We start from the raw sequence: 20,467 nt of genomic DNA on the forward strand, positions 1-20,467 counted from the left end.
GGCTGCAGTTCATAGAGTCCCAAAGAGTCAGACATGACTGGGTGTCTAAGCACAGCACACACAGCACAGTCTTAATTCCCCGAGCGTGACTCTGTTTAGAGATGCAGCCCTTAGGGAGGTGATAAAGGTTAAATGAGGTCATAAGGGTGGGGCCCTCATCCAACAGGATTAGTGTCTCTATAAGAAGAGGAGAAGACCCCAGAGATTCCTCTCTCTCTCTTTCTGGGCACACACAGAGCAAAGGCTCTGTGAGGACACAGTGAGAAAGTGGCTGTCTACAAGCCAGGAGGAGAGGCCTCACCTCAAATTAAACTTCCTGGCACCTTGATCTTGGACTTCTTGACTCTATAGAACTGTGAGAGAACAAATGTCTTCTGTTTAAGCCCCCAGACTGTTCTGTTTTGTGACGGCAGCTCTAGCTGACTAATATAATGTAGTGTTCTTCCTAATCTCATTTGATACATGGACAGTGAGGCATGTGAACTTAAGGGTCTTGTCCCAAGGTCATACGTGGTGAGTGGCAAAGCTGGCCTGTGAACCTGGCATTTGCTATCAAGTCCACACTCTACCTGAACCTGCCTCCAAGTTTAAGGGCAGGGGTTGGGCATCCCAGAAGAGGGTGGCCAGGCCCGAGCAGCATGGGCAGTCTATATCAAGGAGCATGGGTGCAGGAACGGGGCACATTTTGGCCAAGACTTTCAGGCTGTTTCCAAGACCTGCTGCTACGCCCAACATCTTAAGGCCAGTGGTGGGGAGAGGGGCTGACCGCATCCCATGTGACTACAAGCTGGCTGTGGCTACAGGGAGTCATCTTCAGCCTGGCTTAGAGCCAGAGCAGTTCTACAATGGAAAAGGATCCCGGGTCAGGGGGTAAGCTCACTGTCCCTCAAGGTATTCAAGCACTGCTGTTGGACCTCTACTTACTGGTGATGTTTGGGGAAGAATGAACAGCAAGAAGATATTTTCATGCAATATGAACAGCAAGAGTAGATATTTTCAATAGTTCTGTCCAGCCTCAAGCAGCTGTGAAATATTAGAAGGGACAGCAGTTAGAAGAGTCCCTGGGAAAAAAACTTCCTGACCAGCTCTGTCTGTTAATTCCTGCTCATTTTCCAAGTCCCAACTCCGATATCACCTCCTCCAAGAAGTTTTCCTTAACTCTTTCTCCCTCCAACCTCCTCATGTCCAGGTTGGTGGCATGGGAGGGTCCTATTGGGGCGCTAGTGGTAAAGAACCTGCTTCTCAACGCAGGAGATGAAAGAGACTTGGCTTCGATCCCTGGGTCGAGAAAACTTCCTCGAGGAGGGTATGGCAACCCACTCCAGTATTCTTGCCTGAAGAATCTCATGGACAAAATAGCCTGGCAGGCTACAGTCCATGGGGTTGCCAAGAATCAGACACAACTGAAGCGACTTAGCACGCCTGCATGCATGGGTCTAACTGGCAAAACTAGAAAAGACATGTGACAGTTACAGGGGGACACAGTTCATCTGGATACAGTAATATGTATCTCCCATCTCTGTGAAGTCAGAGAGGCCTAGGGTTTAAATCCTGGTGTCTGCCACTTCCTGCTTTTGGGAGAGTGCCTCAATCCCTCTGAACTACAATTTTCTCCACTGTAAAATGACTTCATCTCAGAGGATGAAACCAAAGATGAAAAATATCAATAATATCTGGCAATACAATATGGTGTATGGGCCAGTGGCACTTGGTATGTGATCAGGACATGCAAATTTCCTTCAGTCTCTGGGAAGGCAGTAAGGTAGTGGAGGTGGTAAGCTGCCTGACACTGGGTGTATTCAAACAGATGTCAGAGTCTGAGTGCAGGATCAGGGTTGGAGGATTTCTTGTTTGCACTGAAATAAAGATTGTACTCAGTGTCCTTATGAGTTCTTACAGCTCTCAAAAAACACACTTACGTCTTGGCCTTGGCTGGTTATGGAAAGAGTGGACATGGTCTCCACCCACCTCCACCAGGCTATGAAAAACAGGAGTCCACACACAATGCATGATTCCCTTTATAAAAAATGTCCAGAAAAGGCAAAATTTATACAGACAGAGGGTAGATTGGTTGTTGCCTGGGGCAGGGGGCAGGAACAGGGACTGACAGAAAATAGGAACCAGGTTTCTTTTGGAGGGTGATGGAAATAGTCTAAAATTAGATTGTAGTGATGGTTATACAACTTCATAAATTTACTTCAAATCATTGAATCATACCCTTAAAGTGAGAGAACTTTATGGTGCATAAATTTTGCCTCTATAAAGCTGTTAAAAACAAAACCAAAACAGTCACCAATAAAACAGGATTCCAGAGGAATCAGTGGTGTGGTGGAGGGTGATGTCCACACCCCACGGGAAGCTTGGTGGTAGCAGGTTGAGGTCAGAGGTCAGGAGGCCTGAGGTCACCTCCCATCTCCTCCACCTGTGGCTTCGCCTGGGTACTTCCTTGTTATCTTTTGTTGTGTAGGATGCGAGGAAATGGAACAGACCCACTGGCCAACCTCATTAAAAGCCTGCAGAGAACCTCAGACGATGTGAGGAGGAGGGGTTCTGCAGAAGGGTGAGGAATCCAGAGTCCTGGAGAGACTGGCCTCCCGGAAGCCTTCAGAGACCAGTGCTGTGTGGCAGCTCAGAGCACTTTCTGGTTCTGGGTCTCTGAGTTAGGATAAAAGCCAAGGACTTGGTCTGGCCTTGTCTTAAGGCACTGCTGGGTCCACTTGAGGGAGGAGGAGACACAACCCATTATCTGCTGAGCACCTACTATGTGCTGGGGAGGGTGGGCATTCACCCGGGTGATGTGACTGGCTGTGGACCTGCAGACCCACAGCAAAGTCTTATCTGGGCACAGACTTATGCACTATGGACAGATCTGACTTGCTCATGGTTGTAAAGCTGTCTAGTTTAAACATAAATGGGAAGTGAGTATTTATCAAACCTTGGCTTCCCAGGTGGCTCCATAGTAAAGAATCCACCTGTCAATGCAGGAGACCCGGGTTCGATCTTTGGGCTGGGAAGATCTCCTGGAGAAGGAAATGGCAACCCACTCCAGTATTCTTGCCTGGAAAATCCCATGGACAGAGGAGCCTGGTGGGCTATAGTCCATGGGGATGCAAGAGTTGGACACAACTGAGCAACTACACAGCAACATTTATCAGACCCATTTAACATGAAAGAAAACCAGAGCTATGGAAGCTACGTCACTTGCCTGAGACTGCACAGGAAGTGGCAGAAGTAAGATTTGAACCCAGGGTCTATGTCAAGCAGGAGAATAACTTTCAGAGCAATTTGAATGAAAGCAGATTCTTGGTTAGCAGTGAGCTCCCCATCACTAGAGGTATGTAAGCAGAGGCTTAATAAATAACTCTCAAGAAGTCAAAATAGATGACCTTGGAAGCCCTGCTAGTCCACTTAGCTTGCGAGTCCACAAATCCGTGCTGGTCATTATCCTTGAGAGTTAAATCTGGACTGAGAGGAAAGGAGAAAAGCCGGAGCCATTTCTGAACCCCTGAAGGAGGGGATATAGAGGGCAGGGCCTGACTGGTATGTCCTCAGCTGGAATCATAGCTCCTCTGAGCTCCTGCCGCATACCACCGCTGATTGCTGTTTGGGGCTAACATGATACTCGAATACACAGGGCTGGGCCAGAGTGAGCATCACCAGGCTCCAGGCAACTGCACTTCATCCTAAACTAGCCCTGGGAGTGAGGGCAGGAAGAGCAGGCGCTGCCACCCCAAAGCTGCTGCCCAGCCGGACAAAAGTGCCCCATCTGGCCCTCCAGCCAGAGGCCTGTTTCATACCTGCCCCCTCTCTGCCCCGCAGGGGCACTCAGATCTGGCCTCCTTGCGGACTCCGCATCCTCCCAGCTCTGGACTCAGCACAGGATGAGCTCATCAGAGGCCCCTTCCCAATCAAGAGCCCCAGGCCTGGGAGAGGCCCCGGCTCCCTTTCAAGTGCCGGCCTGGCCCTGGAGGACAGCGAGGGAGGCTGGGCCTCAGAGGAGGGGGCTGGGCTGGGGGCTTCCTCTGCCTCCGCCTCTTCAGGGGGCTCCCCAAGCCAGCACTGAGGTTGGGAAGGCCAGGGGCCCTTCTGACCCACACCGTCATCCGCGCCGGGGCCCTCCCACCTCCCCAGCCTCTACCCTGCTCCACCCTCAGAGGGAATCTCCATTTGCTTTTCTCTCTCTTGCTGCCTCACTTGGGACCCAGATCCCAGACATGCAGGAGGCACTTTAGTCTCCGCACAGTTGGTAAAAAATCCACATGCAATGCAGGTTTGATTCCTAGGTTGGGAAGATCCGCTGGAGAAGGGATACGCTGCCCACTCCAGTAGTCTTGGGCTTCCCTTGTGACTGAGCAGGTGAAGAATCTGCCTGCAATGAGGAAGACCTGGGTTTGATCCCTGGGCTGGGAAGATCCCCTGGAGGAGGGAAAGGCTACCCACTCCAGTATTCTGGCCTGGAGAATTCCATGGAGTGTATAGCCCATGGAGTCGCAAAGAGTCGAACACAACTGAGTGACTTTCACTTTCACTCTCACCCTAGAAACTGAGTGGAGACTCGGGAGGGAAGGCATGAACGCACAGGCTAATTGCAGCACCAGACAGCATCCTTTCAACGTCCTAAGTCAGAGAGGGACAAAGATGGTTACCTGGGCTCTTGTACTCTCCTGAGAGAATGTTCTAGTAACGGGGCCAGGTTCCTCCACGACTCAGGGCGGCCCAGCCCCACACTGGCTCCTTCTCTTCATCCGCTGCAGGCTTAGCCGTGCCCTCCAGAAGACAGCCTGCCCCCTGCTGTGATCCAGGAACCCCATGCAACCATCCATCTTCCCCATCATCCTTCCTCTGCATAAACCCTTCCATGGTTCCCCAGCACTCCTGGGGAAAAGCCCAAACTCAGAGCACAAGACACCTATTGATTGTGCCCTCCCCTCCCCCACGCCCAGCAGCACCCCTTGTAGCTCCTTGAATGCTGGGGCTCTATCACGCCCCAGGGACTTCACATGGGCTGATCCTTTGGCCAGGAATCCACTCCCCTCTCCTAAGTCACACACAGATGTCTTTGTCCACCTTTAAGTCATTCATAATCCAAGCCTCCCCCAAGACCTCCCCCTTCCCCAGCGTGGGCTCCTTCACCCCTTCTAAGTGTGACTGCACCACAGTGTATCAGACCCTGGCTGCCTGCCTATTGTTCTCAAACTTGACCTTGCATCGGAATCCTCTGGAAGGCAGCAGAGAACAGAAGAGCAGACGGTCAGAAGGCGGACAGGAAGGAGCAACTGTCTTGCTAGGAACATGGAAGCTTGGGCTGGACTGAGCCCTGGGGCACAGTGACAAAAGAGGGCCTGGCCACATGGCCAGATTCGTGTCTACAAGCCTCCCACTTCGAGCTTGGTAGGAGTGTGACCCCTCAGGCTACCGCCCCAGGACTCCAGGACACAACACTGGAGACCCTCAAGGCTCAGAGCCAACTGAGGCAAGGACACACAGGCTGCCCTGGCTCCAATAGGACCGCTGGTACTGACTGCAGCACCTTTGGCCCTAACGGCAATTTGATGCAACGGCCAACTGTCCACTGTCCCCTTCTGACTGTCTATCTGCCCTTAAGCCAGCAAAAAAGGAGAAAATTCCCAGACTTGGGAAGCTCCGCATTCAAAGAGAATATTGCTGGGGAAGGGGAGGGAAAGAGCTGGAAGGTGGCCGAGGGTGGGTGGGGGTACTGGTTTTTACATTTAAATCCTTTCACTTGCATTTTTAAGGAGCAGGTATTACTTCTATAACAGTAAACTTCAAAAATAATTTTTGTCTTAAAAATGCAAAGCAGTCTGCAAAAATTTGTTCAGAAGGGAGAAATCTATGCCACAATAGCTTAAGGGGTCGTTAAATACATCATCATCCTCTCTTGAGCATCTGCCATGAGCTACCAAAGCGCTACTCCACGTTGTAACACCCATTATTTAATCTAATGCTCATCACAGCGCTACGAGTTGGAAGCTATTAGCATTATCATTTCTAAATGAGAAAACAGAATTTTATCCAAACTAAATAACATGTCCAAGATTACCCACCCTTGGAGCGGGGGTCTGAACTCTCATGTGTCTGACAGACAGATGTAAAGTCTGACAGATCTAAGGTTTCATCCTTAGATCAGGGTACACACCACACCACCTCCTGCACCTGAAGCTGAAACATTGACAGGCCCCCAAAGCCATTTGCTTTGTGTTTACTCCACTACTTGAAAACCACTGGTTTTGCACAGAACCCAAATCAAATTGTCAAAGAAAAACAAACCCAGGACCTGGTATCACCAAATCACCTTGGAAATTTGGGCCAAGGCAAGGAAAGTGTGTGTGACAGTGAATCCACTGTGATCCACCCACCCGTCCAACCATCCCCAACCCCTGAAGCCTGGCATGCCTGGCTCTGCGCTAGACGCTGGGGATCAGAGAGTGTGAGATGCTCCAGCCACTGGGAGAGGATCAGGTGAGCACAAGGCAGATAGGACCCCTTAGCACCTTCCAATTTGCCAGCTTTGTGTCCTCCAGAAGGATCCGGGATCCAAACAAGCATTACAGGCAGTGAGAGTAAAACACAACCCGGTAACCCATGCCCACTGCTGGGCTTCCTCTCCCAGATGCCTTCATGTGCATAATGCCAAGCCTGGTCTTGGCAATCCAACCCAAACATACACCAGACCAGCTACATGCGGTGGATTCTGTGGCATTTCATCCATTAGTCCCAAAATGGAAAGGAAGGGGTTATGCAAAGCTCCAGGAACTGCAGGAGGCAGGATGGGATTTCTCCCCATGTTCCAACCTGCATACTCGAGTGCATTTACGCTGCCATGAGCTCCTCTGGCCAGTGGTATCCACGGGGCCAGCTGGAGGGTAGAGACTGCCCCAAGCACAGTCTGAGCTGCTGAGAGCAGGCAGCATGGGTGCCCCATTCAACAAGATCAACAGGCTCCTACGTGCCTCTCAGAGACTCCGGAACATGGCATGTTTGATGGATGAATGAATGAATGTGATTTTGAGGAAGGCAGCTATGTCCCCATTTGGAGATAGGAGGGGTGTGACTCTCAACCACATCGCCCAATTTTGGGGGACATGGACATAGGCTGCCTTTCAGACACCTATACAAAGAGTTTGCTGAGGATTCCTCCCACAGAGTTATAAAACTGAAAATATAAATAATGTTAACACCAGTAGCATCAGTGCTATATCATAAAGTACCGAGCACCGGCAGGTGTGCTATCAAGCACATTATCTCACTTAGTTATTTCATTGCATCTTCACATCAGTCCTGGGAGACACAGAGTATTATTAGCCCCAATTTGCAGATGAGGAAACTGAGGCTCAGAGGGCCAAGCCTGTACCAGTAGCAGAGCTGGGGTCTGCATGCAGGTCTGACTCAGAATAAAAGTTTAAAGCTGGAGGGGCCTCACCCCTCATGTTACAAAGCACAGACTACACACAGGGAGGCTGGGGTCCTCATGAGCACAGCTGGGCCAAGAGCTCGAGAGTGCCACTCCCTTCAGCGCTGGGTCTGCCCCAGGCCTGCTGCTTGTGACACTGTCACTGATCATGGTTTCGAAGTTAAGAACCTTGAGATGGGAAGATTCATTATTCTTGGTCGGTATGCAACACTATCTCTTCTAAAGGGTCCCTCCAAAACTCCCTCTCCTGGGCATGGAAGGGAAAAGGGGGAAACAGACGAGCTACTCGGCTCCAAACCCAGCCTGTGGTTTAAGGCGGCCAAGCCTGGAGGACTGCACAGAAGAAGCTGACTGCCTTCATCTCACTTCCTGCCTGGTACAGTCTTCCAAGCTCCAGAGCTCCTGCCTCCAGGCTTCAGCTCTCACTGTTCTTTCTCCTGGAAAGCCCTCTCCCCAGCATCTTTGCCTGTCCCATGTCCTACCCAGTTTTCAAAGCCCAGATCAAATACACTGCTTTCCCCTATTTCCCACAACTATCACCACCCAGAAGAGTCCTCTTGAACTGGTATTTGCACCTCCTAGCCTTCCTTCATATTTCTGCTCCAAACTCTCCCATTCTCCACCTCAAATGACGGGACTTACTTTCATGTCTATCCCTTATAACCAGGTGGCTCGGAGCAGGGCCCCCAGCGCTGGCTGGGAGTGCAGAGGTTGGCCTACTCTTGACTCATGCACACCCCTGACTGTGTTTGCATACAGATCTCTAACCTTCCTTCCTCTTCAGGGCCCATCGCCAGCTGCATCTTAAACTCTCAGTCCTAGAGGGTGAGGACCAAATCATTCCAGTGTCTCTGCAGCATCAGTCATAAGTGGGGGCTTTAAAAAATAATGTGGAAAATAATTGTGACAAACATCCGCCAAGTCCAACTACAGTTTGGCATTGAATTAGACACTATATGAAGGGTTGGGGGCAAAAAACCCAGAGGAAATATCCTGCCCTCAGTGGATCTCACAGAGGAGATGGGAGGGATCCCTGAGGGCAGGGACCTTTCGACTTTGCCCACTTCTAATCCCCAGCAAATAGGCAGTGTCTGGAACACAGTAGGAGCTCAACAGACAATGGCTGTAGAAATGAATTAATACATATTGACCCCAGAGCAGTGAGCACCCATATAAGGCAGGGTGGCGCTGGACGCTGCGTGGGTCTGTGTGGTGAGTCAGAGCCGCAGAATTCACAGGGGAGAGAAACAGAGAGAGAGAGAGACACGGGTACAGGGCCAGGAGATTTGTGGTTGACCGAAATCAACAAAGGACAGATCTTAAAGAGCACTTGGCCACAGTTGCCTGGGAGGCAGCATCAAGCACTGTGGTTTTCCATCTTTTTTCTGCAGAGCAATCTTTTTTCAAATGAAATCATACACCGTACCATAAATGCATAACAGAGCTTCCACGGTGCACGTAAGCTGGGGCTATGAGGCTGGCCTGCAGACCCGGGGACTCCTGGGGCCCCTCCAGCTCCACCAGTGACCTCCTCCTCTCCTCTCCCATCCCTCCAAGAGGCCGCAGGAAGGAGGTGGCTGAGGGGAGGGCTGTGGGCCCTCTCTGGGCAGTCATAGGCCAGGTCTTCTGGGAGGCCATTTAGGGCAAATAAACGCTGAAGTGGGCTTCGTGGTGGCTCACCCATAAAGAATCTGCCTGCAGTGCAGGAGACCCGGGTTCGATCCCTGGGTTGGGAAGGTCCCCTGGAGGAGGGCACAGCAGCCCAGTGACATATTCTGGCTGGAGAATCCCACGGACACAGGAGCCTGGCGGGCTACAGTCCATGGCGTCACACAGAGTCAGATACAATGGAAGCGACTTAGCACGCACACACGCAAATGGTAAAGTGGCTCAAGAAATTTCCCCAGCGATGAGCAAGTGGGGGTGGCAAAAAGAAAGCAAAAAGCCCTCCTAGCAAGGGAAGGGCAACCCAAAGCCTCCAGGTAAGTGGTACCTATTGTGACCCAGCTGGTCAAGAATCCACCTGCAATGCGGGAGACCTGGGTTCGATCTGTGGGTTGGGAAGATGCCCTGGAGAAGGGAAAGGCTACCCACTCCAGTATTCTGGCCTGGAGAATTCCATGGACTGTATATAGTTCATGGGGTCGCAAGGAGTCGGACACAACTGAGCGACTTTCACTTTCAAGTGGGAGCTGAAATAGGGCACACAAGGACTCAGTTTAGGAAGCCCTTGCTTTCTGGACAATACTTTCAGAAAGTGAAGCGACACCTGCAGAGTGTGTGTGTGTGTGAGGCTTTCGGATACCAGATCCACTGAACCCGAACGCATCTGTCAGAGAGAAGCTACCCGGGTGCTGCAAGCCACAAAGGGCCCGTTTAGGACAAAGCAGCCCCCACCCCCTGTCACGGCACCAGTAGGGAGTACCTGTTGTTGTGTCTGCCCAGCATCCCTTCCTCCTTCTGAAAATAGCACCCGGTCAACCCTTTGGGGTACCAGACCTCTCACTTTCAGGCTGAATCCTCCCACCCACAGCACGCACGCACACACCCTCCCCCTCCAAACACAGACCACTCAACACTGGCCTAGTCCGGTCAATGAGCACATCCTCTGCTTCAGTGATTGGTCAGAGGTGGTCATGTGACCCAAGACCAGCCAATAAGCTTCGACTCTGGGACTTTCGGTATTCCCTGCAGCCGACCTTCACTTCTGGCCCGTCACTGGTTCTTCTGACCTGGGCAGCAGCTCTAGCCTTCCCCTCAGACCCAAGGACAGGGCACAAGCCAGCAGCCTCTGGGGCTCACCCGTATCCCAGCCTTCGCAGTTGTCTGGCCCCACCTAGGGTTGCGTTTTGGCTGATCTAGTGAGATCCCTCCAACCTGGGCTCTAATTCACTCCTGGGAAATAGAAGCTCTCCTTTCATTGGGTTTGCAGCGAACAGGATGTCAGCCTGGAGCTGCTGGCCACTGCCCTACTGCCATGTGGGGAGTGCTTACTAGGGACTGAATCCCACAAGGAAGGAAGCAGAAGGCACAGACCTGGGCATCTCTTGAACCTTGGACACCAATAAACAGGTCCCAGATTGCCATGATATTGGAAAACAGAACAAACAAAATGAATATGTTGCATATCTTCTTGCTTTATCAGGTTTGAAATGAGCGTTGGCTTCCAAATGATGCAGCATCTGAGCTCAGTTCAGGCTTTGCCTGGCTTCCCTGGTGGTTCAGATGGTAAAGAACCTGTCTAGTAATGCAGCACAACTGGGTTCAATCTCTGGGTCGGGAAGGTCCCCGGGAGAAGGAAACGGCAACCCACTCCAGTATTCTTGTCTGGAGAGTTCCATGGACAGAGGCGTCTATGCGGGCTCTAGTCCATGGAGTTGCAAGGAGTCAGACATGACTGAGAAGCTAATACTTCACTCATCGCCCCACCCCACCCCAGCACCCTGTGTCTGCTGCCCCACCTAGGGGTCTCGTTGGGCTAATCTAATGAGACCCCTCCAACCTGGACTCAAATCCATTCACTCTGCCGCCATCGCTCCTTGTTCTGTTCACTGAACTTCAGTTCTGCTTCGAGAAACAGACACCACACAGTGAATGAGGGCCCTCCTGAGCTTGGGGTGGGAAGAGTCACCCCATGGCTTTGGCCTATGCCCCAAGGAGACCTGCGTAGGGTAGAGGCAGTGGGGCGTGACTGCGCTCAGTTGTGAAGCAGGTAGGGGAAGTTCCTCGTTCTTTTACCCGCTGTGTCATCTTGGGCAAGCTGCTCTCTGTGTTGCAGCATCCTCAACTTTAAGTGGGGATCATAGCACCATATACCTGACAGGAGGACAAAAACCTGCAAAACTGGCAGCACCAGTTGGTGGTGATGAGACGGCGCAAAAGGAACTCTCACTTGTTGCTGGTGGGGATGCAACGTGAAACAGCCACTTTGGAAGCAGCTTGGCAGTTCCTGAAACAGCTAGATATGCTCTAACTGTACAATTCAGCAATCATGCTCCTACATAGTTACCCAACTGATTGAAAACTTATGTCCACACAAAAACCTGCACATGAATGTTTACAGTAGCTTTATTCATAATCACCCCAAACTGGAAATAACCAAAATTTCTTTCAACAGATGAATGGATAAATGAACTGTGGTGCCTTCTGTGGAATATTATTCAGTAGTGAAAATGAATGAGCCATCAAGTCATGAAAAGACGTGGAGGGGTGCATATTATGAAGTGAAAGAAGCCAGTCTGACAACGGTACCTATTATATGATTCCATTATATGACATTCTGGAAATGGCACAAAGGAAAGAAGGCAGTAAAAGGATCATTGGTTTCTGGGGGTGAGGAAGAAGGCATGGAGGATGAAAAAAAGGGGGGATCTTATCAACTGGCAAGGCAGAGGGCCCCTTAGTATCCATTGCCCCTCCTTTCTTTTTAATAGAATTATAATTGGGCAGATAATCCCCCAGAATAAAGACTCTAACTCCCAGCCTCCCTTGCAGCTAATTGTGCCGCGGGACTCTACTCTGGCCAGTGGGAGCTGAGAGGAAGTGATGTGTGCACCTCTTAAAGGAAGGGGCATCCTCTCCTTTTCTGATTTCTTCCTTCTTGCCAACCCAAATGGAGAGACGGTCTCGGGCCGTCGTGGGTCATGTAGACAAACGATGGGTACAACCACAGCACAAAAGGAACTTGGGTCCCTAACGTTTTTGTGTCAAAGGATCCCTTTAGCTTAGAAATTTCCTGAGAGAAAAATCAACCTGTCTCTTGCTTAAGGAAATTTAGTTTGCATTTTTATCACATACAACCAAGTGATTATCCTTATAAGTGCAAGGACCCTCAAGAATTGTCCTGAGGATTCTGCATAATATAGGTAAAACAGCTTCACTCACTCATTCATTCATTCAGCAAATAACAGCCAGTTTACTCTGCTGGCTTCCCTGATGGTTCAGGCGGTAAAGCGTCTGCCTGCAGGGCAGGAGACCTGGGTTCCATCCCTGGGTTGAGAAGATCCCCTGGAGAAGGAAATGGCAACCCACTCCAGTACTCTTGGCTGGGAAATGCCATGGATGGAGGAGCCTGGTAGGCTATAGTCCATGGCGTCGCAGAGAGTCAGACACGACTGAACGACCTCACTTTCACTTTCTTACTCTGCTGGGAGCTGGGGGTTCAACTAAGAATGAGACAGACAAACCCCTGTCCTCTGGAGTCCATATTCTATTGCAGGAGACAGACAAGGACTCAACATGAGGATGAGTTAATTACAGATTGTCACAAGTACAGTGATGCTATTAGTAACAGCTAATGCTTACTGCATTCTAAGCTTACTACATGTCCTGTTCTAAGGGCTTTTCATATATTACTTCATTTTCTCTTCACCACAACCCCAAGAGAGGGGTGCTGTTACTTCTTCATTTGACTGAGGAGGAAGCAGAGTCACAGAAAGGTTGAGAAACCTGCCCAAGGTCACACAGCTAGTAACTGGTGATTCAGGATTGGAACCCAACTCTGTTTGACTTTAAAGCCTTAGCCACTGGGCTCTCCTGCTAATGAAGGGAATACAACAACACACGGTGATAAAGAATGATTAGGGTGTCCTCCGACAGCTGCTGTTAGCAGCAGCAAAAGCTGCATAAAATCCCGTGCTGAACACCCCAAGCTCCCTTACCTGGGTAGCTGGTGTTGAGAAGTTTGGAAAAAGATTGTGCCCACGTTTTTAGGAGTTCAAATGCAAAGGGTTCACGTTGCTTTGATGACAGTTTCGGAAGGTCTGGTCTCTGCACGGAGATGCCCACCTGTGAGAGACAAGCAGAACTGGTCACAACTGTGAGTGGGGGATCCCATCAGCTCACACTGCCCAAGGTCTGTTTGTTTAAAATGCTCTCTGGGCCCGGAGGAGAGAGTGCAAAGGGCGGCTGGCGGGCGGGAGCCTGGGCCTGGGTCTCAGGACTGTGGGGGGAGTCACCCTCTAGGTCCTGGCTGAACTTGCCTGCAAACAATTCTAAGACACAAAGATATGCATAGCCTGTGTGTGTCCATCCTGGATAGAAATACGCAAGCATCACACCCACTGTGTCTAGCACAGCGCCCTTGGCAGAACGGGAGGCTTGATGAATGTCTCCCGATTTGCTTTGATGTGAAGCATCATTTTATATGTCTGAGTGAGTGGGAGGAAACTGTGAGTTCACGCGCATTGGCGGAGAGAGTTTTTTTCCTCATGTGAAAATACACTCCTGGGATGCTCCATCCAGCCAGACTAATGGCCTCGTTTCAGCAATGAAGAGACCCCCCCACCCACCCAGAGAGGGGCAGCGACTTGCCCAAAGTCACAGCAAGTTGGTGGCAGAGTGAAGTCGAAACCGCAGTTTCGCCTAACCCGTGGCTGGGTGCTCTCTCCCGGGCCACGCCCTCCCTTGTGGTCGTCAGATGGGCATCCCTGGAGCAGCCTGGGCACAGGCTCTGCTCCTGGTCTGACAGATGAATGCTGCTCACAGGCCTGAACGGAGAGTGGCTCTCTGGCTGCGTCCAAGCCTGGACAAGCTATGGGGGGTAGTGCCCATGGTGGCTGGGAGCATGGGCTTGCAGGCAAATGGACTTCCATCACATGTCAGGGCAACCTCTTTCCAGGAGTGAGAGACCCTGGGGGAAGCAGGCATCCTTTCAGAGCATCAGTCTCCTGGTCTGCAGAACAAGAAAACAAGTAGCATCTCTCTTGAAGGATTGCAGGGAGTGAAGACGACTCTCCTAAGTCTGTGGGGCCACGGCAGAGCATCTGGCCCATAGCCATCACTCCAAAAAGCTCGGGAGGCGACCCAGAGCAGGGTCTGTGAGAGTCAGAGCGTTGGACTTAGGAGGTGCCCTGCGCCCTTGGCAAGTCTTTAGACAAACAAACTCTCGATGTTACCCGTGATTCATGTTTTCAGCTCCCACTGTCCATCCCCATCTCTCCCTTCACAGCCCAGCGTACCTGCCTCTCCCTGCTGGCTGCAACTCCCCACCTACCCACGGGCTCCCCACACCCCAGCCCACATTTCACCAGCCAGCAAAATGCAAATGTCATTAGCACTCTGCAAGCTGGTGAGCTAATGTCACCAGACGGCACATGAGAACTGGGGAGGGGTGGAGGGTGGGGGGGCGAACTCCCCAGGAGGGGTGGCGTTCTCAGCTTTTTCCAATAAGGGTATGATGAAGAACTAAATGAATGGCTTCGGGAAAGAGGCGACAGTGGAGACTGTTCTGGCAGCCTCTCCGCAGCTGTGACTCTTTCCAGGTTCACCATGTCCGCCTGTGGTCCCTGCTTCAACCCCCATCCAGATGATGGATGTGTCTTGGCCTCTCTGGGCCTCCACCCCCTCCCCCAGCTGATGAAGCAGCTCAAAGGCGGGACACTCAACCTCCAACCTCTAGTTTCCATCCCAGCCCAGCTCCCTCAAATCTGCTGAGAGAAGTAGACCACCCCCTCAGTTAACATGGCAGTGGTGGGGGGGCATCCTCTCTCCCAGGAGGAGGTGGCAGCATTGGACCCCTTGGATCCGCAGGCCGGACTTCTGGGTTCCAACCCCAACATGGAACTAACTTGCCCTGAGCACTCAGGCACATCCTCCCCTTTGTGGGGTTCTTAGCTTCTCTAGTTGTGAAAGGGGGTGTCAGACTTACCACCAGTCCCGACAATCTCTCCAAGTCAGCTCTAACCACCACCACCCCCACCTCAACCAACTCACAGGCAGAGATGCCAATGTACGTTTCCTTCTCTCTCTCTCTTTTTTTTTTTGGCTGTGCTGCATGCTTGCGGAATCTTAATTCCTTGACCAGGGATCAAACCCGTGCCCCCTGCAGTGGAAGCTCAGAGTCTTAAACCCTGGACCACTGTGGAAGCCCGAGGCTCCTCCTCCTCTAATGCCCTATGATGCTGGCAGTCATGACACCAGCAGGCACATTAAGGCTTCCTGGAGGAGGGGGCAGATGTGTGTGTGTGTGGAGATGAAAGCAGGGCGCTGTGGGCAGGGTGCTGGGTGAGCAAAGGCATGGGGAGACACAGTGGAGGGAGAAGGACTTGGAGTGAAGGCTGTCCATGAGGAGGTTGGAAAATGAGATGGAAGAGTACTGTGGTCAGTGCTTTCCACACAAGTTCCCCTTTAATTCTAACATTGCTAGCTTTCCCAATCTATTGAGGAGAAACTGAGGCTCAGAGAGGTTAAATAATGAGCAGAGACACAGGGTTGTTAAAACATCACCAATTGCATTTGAACTCCAGAGGTGATTTAAGGGCAGAAGCTCTTGACTGCTGTGGGATGCGGCTGTCTTAGACTGTTTAAAATAGAAGGAGCACTAGAGAAATTCAGGAGCCTTTGTGTCTTATAACACAGGCAAGGAGTGGAAGGAGTTGCGTGTGTGAACGTGTAGACATTGTAAATGAGGGTTGGCCACTGCTGAGTGAAGTTGCTGCCTGAAGCCGGGGCCCAGAAATCCTGGATGATCAATGGGGCTGGGGAGTGGGCAGGCAGAGGGCCCGGGTCATCCCATGGTGGCCCCCGAAGCCCTGCTCTCTGGCTACGAGTTGGGCCTGTGCTCACAGATCCTGCCATGCGGCCTGGCCCGCATCACTTATCCCCGGATCCCATGCTGCTCTGACTGCTGCCCAGGAGGCTGGCATGTCCTGCCCTTGGCCTCTTTCTTGACTCAGTCTCCTCCATGGCCCCTGGGGTTGCCTGCCCCAGCCGGGGACAGATCCAGCAGACAGAGCCTGGTAGATACCTGGTGCTGCTGCCAGCGAGCGGGGAAGCCAGCAGGTGAGTGGCACCTTGCACCCACTGGGGACCAGCCAGACCTGGACTCCAGCCACTAGTCACTGGCTGTGTGATTGCGGCTGCAACCCGCCTCTCTGAGCCTCGGGGACCCCCTTACTGAGCTGCTAAGATGACCGCCTAAGGGAAAAGGCTTGCAAACCATGACGTTCCGTGCCCACAGAGAGGGCTGTGGTTCGAATTCTAGTGGCCAAGGCAACCCAGAAAGTAGCGGAGAGTTTCCGAGGGAGCAATGACTGGGAATCCAGCCAAGGCCTTTAGGTTAAGTCCCCCTGCTCCTCCCCGGGCCTCAGTCTCCCCACTCATAAAGCAGAGGGTCTTCAGGCTTGGATATGGAGCAGGGCTCGGCCCTTCCGTGTCTACTGTTCTTCACCATGATTCACTCTTAAGGTCACGGCTGGATTTCACTTGTCAGAAACCAGAGGGCTATTCTTGCAGCAGTAAGCTGAGTAACTGGGGCCCAAGATGGGGAAGTTTCGACAGGTGGAGAGAGGTTTCATGGTTGCATGTTCAAGTCACTGACCAAGAAGGAATGCCTCTGAACAGACAGAAGGAAGCACGCAGGAACAGGGGGAAGCAGAGCTGCTGGGAGCTGATAGAACTTGGACAAACTCTCTAGCCAAGTTTGCACTGGGCTGGCCCTGAGTGAGAGGACACGAGGCTTTCTATTTCCTGGAGAACTCAAGGGACAGGAGCATTAATGGCGAGCATTAATGGAGCACCTACTATGTACTGGGACTCTGGGGGTGCCAGGTGAGGTACCAACTCTGCCTTTCAAAAGAGCTCCTGTTACAGGGAAGAGTGACCACGCCCAGGTCTCCATAGTTCAAAGTGGCTTCGGGGGGCTCATCACTTTGCTTTCAGTTCAGAGGAAGGAGGGGCCCCTTCCTGCTTGGGCCCCAGGGAAGGCTTCCTGGAGGAGGAGGCAGATTTGAATGCATGGAGATGAGGGCACTGTGGCAAAACGGCCAGAGTGAGCAAAGGCAGGGTGGTGCTCAAGTGGGCAGTGGGTACTTAGGACCAGAGGCAAGGCTGCCCACAGGGGCAGAATGAGAATTGAGATAGGAAGGGGCTGGATGATGAAGGTCCTTGAATGCAGGACCAAGGACGATGAACTCTATTCAAAGGCAAAGGGGAGCCACTGAAGGTCATAGAGCAGAAATATGCTTTAGGAGGTTGACAATGGCTAGGAGACCAGGCAAGGGGAAACAGACAAGGAGAGGGTGGAGGGAGGATGGGCAGGGCCTGATGGTGGGCAGGAGGTGGATGAAGGGTTGCTGAAGGGGTGGGGACGGTGGGGGGGGATATTGAAACTGGCAGGTTGTGGGGAGGTGACACAGGTGTCGGGGGGGGATGATGACTGGATTAGGACATGTTGGGTTTGCGTCCCAGCTCTGTCACTGTCCTCACGCATTCTCTCAGGCAAGTCAGTTTACCTCGCTGGGCCTCAGTTGCCTCCCCTCTAAACTGAAAAAAATAAAGAGATGTGGAATTCAACCAGATAATCTATAAGAGGTATTCTGAACAAACTAAGTGATTGTTGTATGCTTGCTTTATAAAAGGTAAGCATTTATTGCTTTTTTTAGTTAGTGGTGACCTTCCCCTATTACAAATGAAGACACTGAAGTTCAAGGTCAAAGGAGTGGCTGGAATTGGCATTGCTGGGCCTCAAATCACAGGAGAAGCAAATTATGAGCAAATAAATGTGGGACGACTCAGAGAAGAGTCCTGATTTTAAAATATTGCTAAAGAAAAGGGCTGTTTTATGACTTTTGTGCCGTGTGCTTATTAAACCCAAGCTATAAATGTGAACTAATAAGTGAAATGAGTTAAGTTAATGAAAAAAATCAACCTTCAGGATGGATCCATATTACCTAATGGCAGTCCATAAACATAAACATAAAATTTTAAAATACAAGAATGAATTGCAATGCCCAGCAGCTCAAGGAATCTGCAATTTCTCTGTCTTAGACATAAAAGCTATTGATTTTAGCTTGGGTTCTCATTGCTCATGAGTGAGCCTTTGAGAAGTCATAACGGAAGGAGTTATTTCCAATTGTTTACCCACTAAGGATCATATGTATTGAATTTAAATTGTCTCTGATTCCTAATTAGTACAAACCAAATTAGAATCCAAGTACAGCAGATCTGGAAAGGCCCCTGGAGACATGTAAGCTCAGTGTCCTTTGTTTTACAGACCTGGAACTGGAGAGACGGAGGAGAACCAGTTGCCCAAGATCACACAGCAGCTGGAGGTAGGAGGATCCAGCCTAGAACCCCAGGGTCCAGGCACCCGGGTCAGCATCCCGCCCTGGTCCCTGCATCGTCTGGGATCAGATTATTAAATCCAGTCCTGATGGGTGTGCAGGGCTGTTACCTGGGCCTTAGTCCTGGTGGATCCTGTAATAAGAACTTTCTCCTAGCTCTGGAGAAAAGTAATCTACCCAAGAAAGGACCCTCAAAGCCCAACTCATCCAATACTGATAGCAAAGGGTGTTCCAGGACCTTCTAGCACCTTGCATTGTGTGGAACCCTTGAGTCCTTGTGCCCACCCTGCCAGCCAGGCAGCTCAGCCAGGAGGGGCACACGGGGGCCTGGGGTTCTGTTCTGAGAGTGGCTGCAGGTTGGCATGGCCCAGGCCCAGGGCGGTTCCTCCCCGTGTTCCAGTGAGCAGGGGGCACAAAGGCCTATTGTATGGTGGGGAGGGGAGGGGGTCGCTTAACTCAGCCAGGCTCTCTCTCTCTCTCTCTCTCTCTCACACACATGCACACCCACAGGGACGAAGGAGCTCTGCCTGTGGCCCAGGCACGCATGCGTGCATACATGTATGTTAAGCTTCAACCCACACTTGATTATGAAGCAGATGTTTAATTACTACCTGAGTGTTATTAATCAACACGATTAATACACAACCCATACCACATAATTACTTTGCAATTACACCAAAACGAAATATTTTATTGCTGAGGGTTTGATAATTAGCCGGCCTCGCCAAAGGACAGGTATGACGGGCAGTGATTTTTCTTCTCTCCTTCCTTTTCCTTCCTACCCTGCCCTCTCATTAATATTCTGGGCTGATGTCCCCACCAGGCAGAGCAAAGAGCCCAGGCAGGCTGCCGGCATCCTCCCTGCTGTGATGCTTCTGCACGGACACTGGGTTTAATGTGATCCTCATTCATCCTATGGAGAAGGAAATGACAACCCAGCACTCTTGCGTAGAGAATCCTGTGGGCAGAGGGGCCTGGTGGGGTGCTGTCCATGGGGTTGCAGAGTCGGACATGACTGAAGCGACTTAGCATGCATGCATGCATTGGAGAAGGAAATGGCAACCCACTCCAGTGTTCTTGCCTGGAGAATCCCAGGGACGGGGGGAGCCTGGTGGGCTGCCGTCTATGGGGTCGCAGAGTCGGACACGACTGAAGCGACTTAGCAGCAGCAGCAGCATTCATCCTGGTCCTCTCCGCTCAGCACTCCAGCTTGGAAATCCACGTCCTTTGCTGAAACGAAGCTGGCCTCCCACTGGCCTGTGGATGGAGAGGCAGCGGCCGGCAGGGGTTATCTGGGGGAGCTCTGCAGGCGGCTGCCTAGAGCCGAATCTCAGCTCTACCAGTTACTCACTGTGTCACTTCTGTTGAGCTAACCATGCCTCAGTTCCCCCAGGTGCAAGATGGAAACAGAACAGTTGTTACTTCGAGGGGTCTTGTATTGCATGTGATAGAAAACATGAGGCATTTAGTACAGAACCTGGCACAGAGTCAGGCTCCAGTAATATCTGTTCTAACCACACTGTTATTATTTGGGTTTCCCTGGTGGCTCAGATGGTAAACAACCCACCTGCAATGCAGGAGACAAGGGTTCAAGCCCTGGGTTGGGAAGATCCCCTGGAGAAGGGACCGGCTAACCACTCCAGTATTCTTGCCTGGAGAATTCCATGGACAGAGGAACCGGGCGGGCTATAATCCATGGGGTCACAAAGAGTCTGACACGACTGAACTACTAACACATCACTATTATTTATCCAGAAATGGCCTCTCCAGGAATCCTCCCAATCAGACAGTCTCCCAAACATTGAGGCTTTCGGATTCCACTCTCTATGCCTCACTTAGAGCTTGGTCCCGCCTACCAGGAAACTTCCTACCTTGCCCTCTCCCCTCTGCCGGCCACCCCCATGGGCCCCACTTCCCGAATCCAAGCCTGCATCCTTTCTGTCCTGGTCCACGGCCATCAGCCTCCACACCA

At 51.4% G+C, this 20,467-nt stretch overlaps 1 protein-coding gene across 5 annotated transcripts in view; it reads right to left on the minus strand.

Annotated features, from left to right (window-relative positions):
- Nucleotides 1–20,467, minus strand: part of TSPAN18 (tetraspanin 18) — a 202,231-nt gene that overhangs the window by 57,634 nt on the left and 124,130 nt on the right. For 3 of the 5 annotated variants that reach the window (XM_070473132.1, XM_070473129.1, XM_070473130.1), the window contains exon 3: nucleotides 13,093–13,219. The exons of the other annotated variants lie outside the window; for them this stretch is intronic. The gene's annotated coding sequence lies outside the window, so the exon portion shown is untranslated. The remainder of the gene's footprint in view (nucleotides 1–13,092; nucleotides 13,220–20,467) is intronic. 5 annotated transcript variants of the gene reach the window in all.

This window comes from Odocoileus virginianus, chromosome 10 (assembly GCF_023699985.2).
Source record: "Odocoileus virginianus isolate 20LAN1187 ecotype Illinois chromosome 10, Ovbor_1.2, whole genome shotgun sequence".
NCBI lineage: Eukaryota > Metazoa > Chordata > Mammalia > Artiodactyla > Cervidae > Odocoileus > Odocoileus virginianus.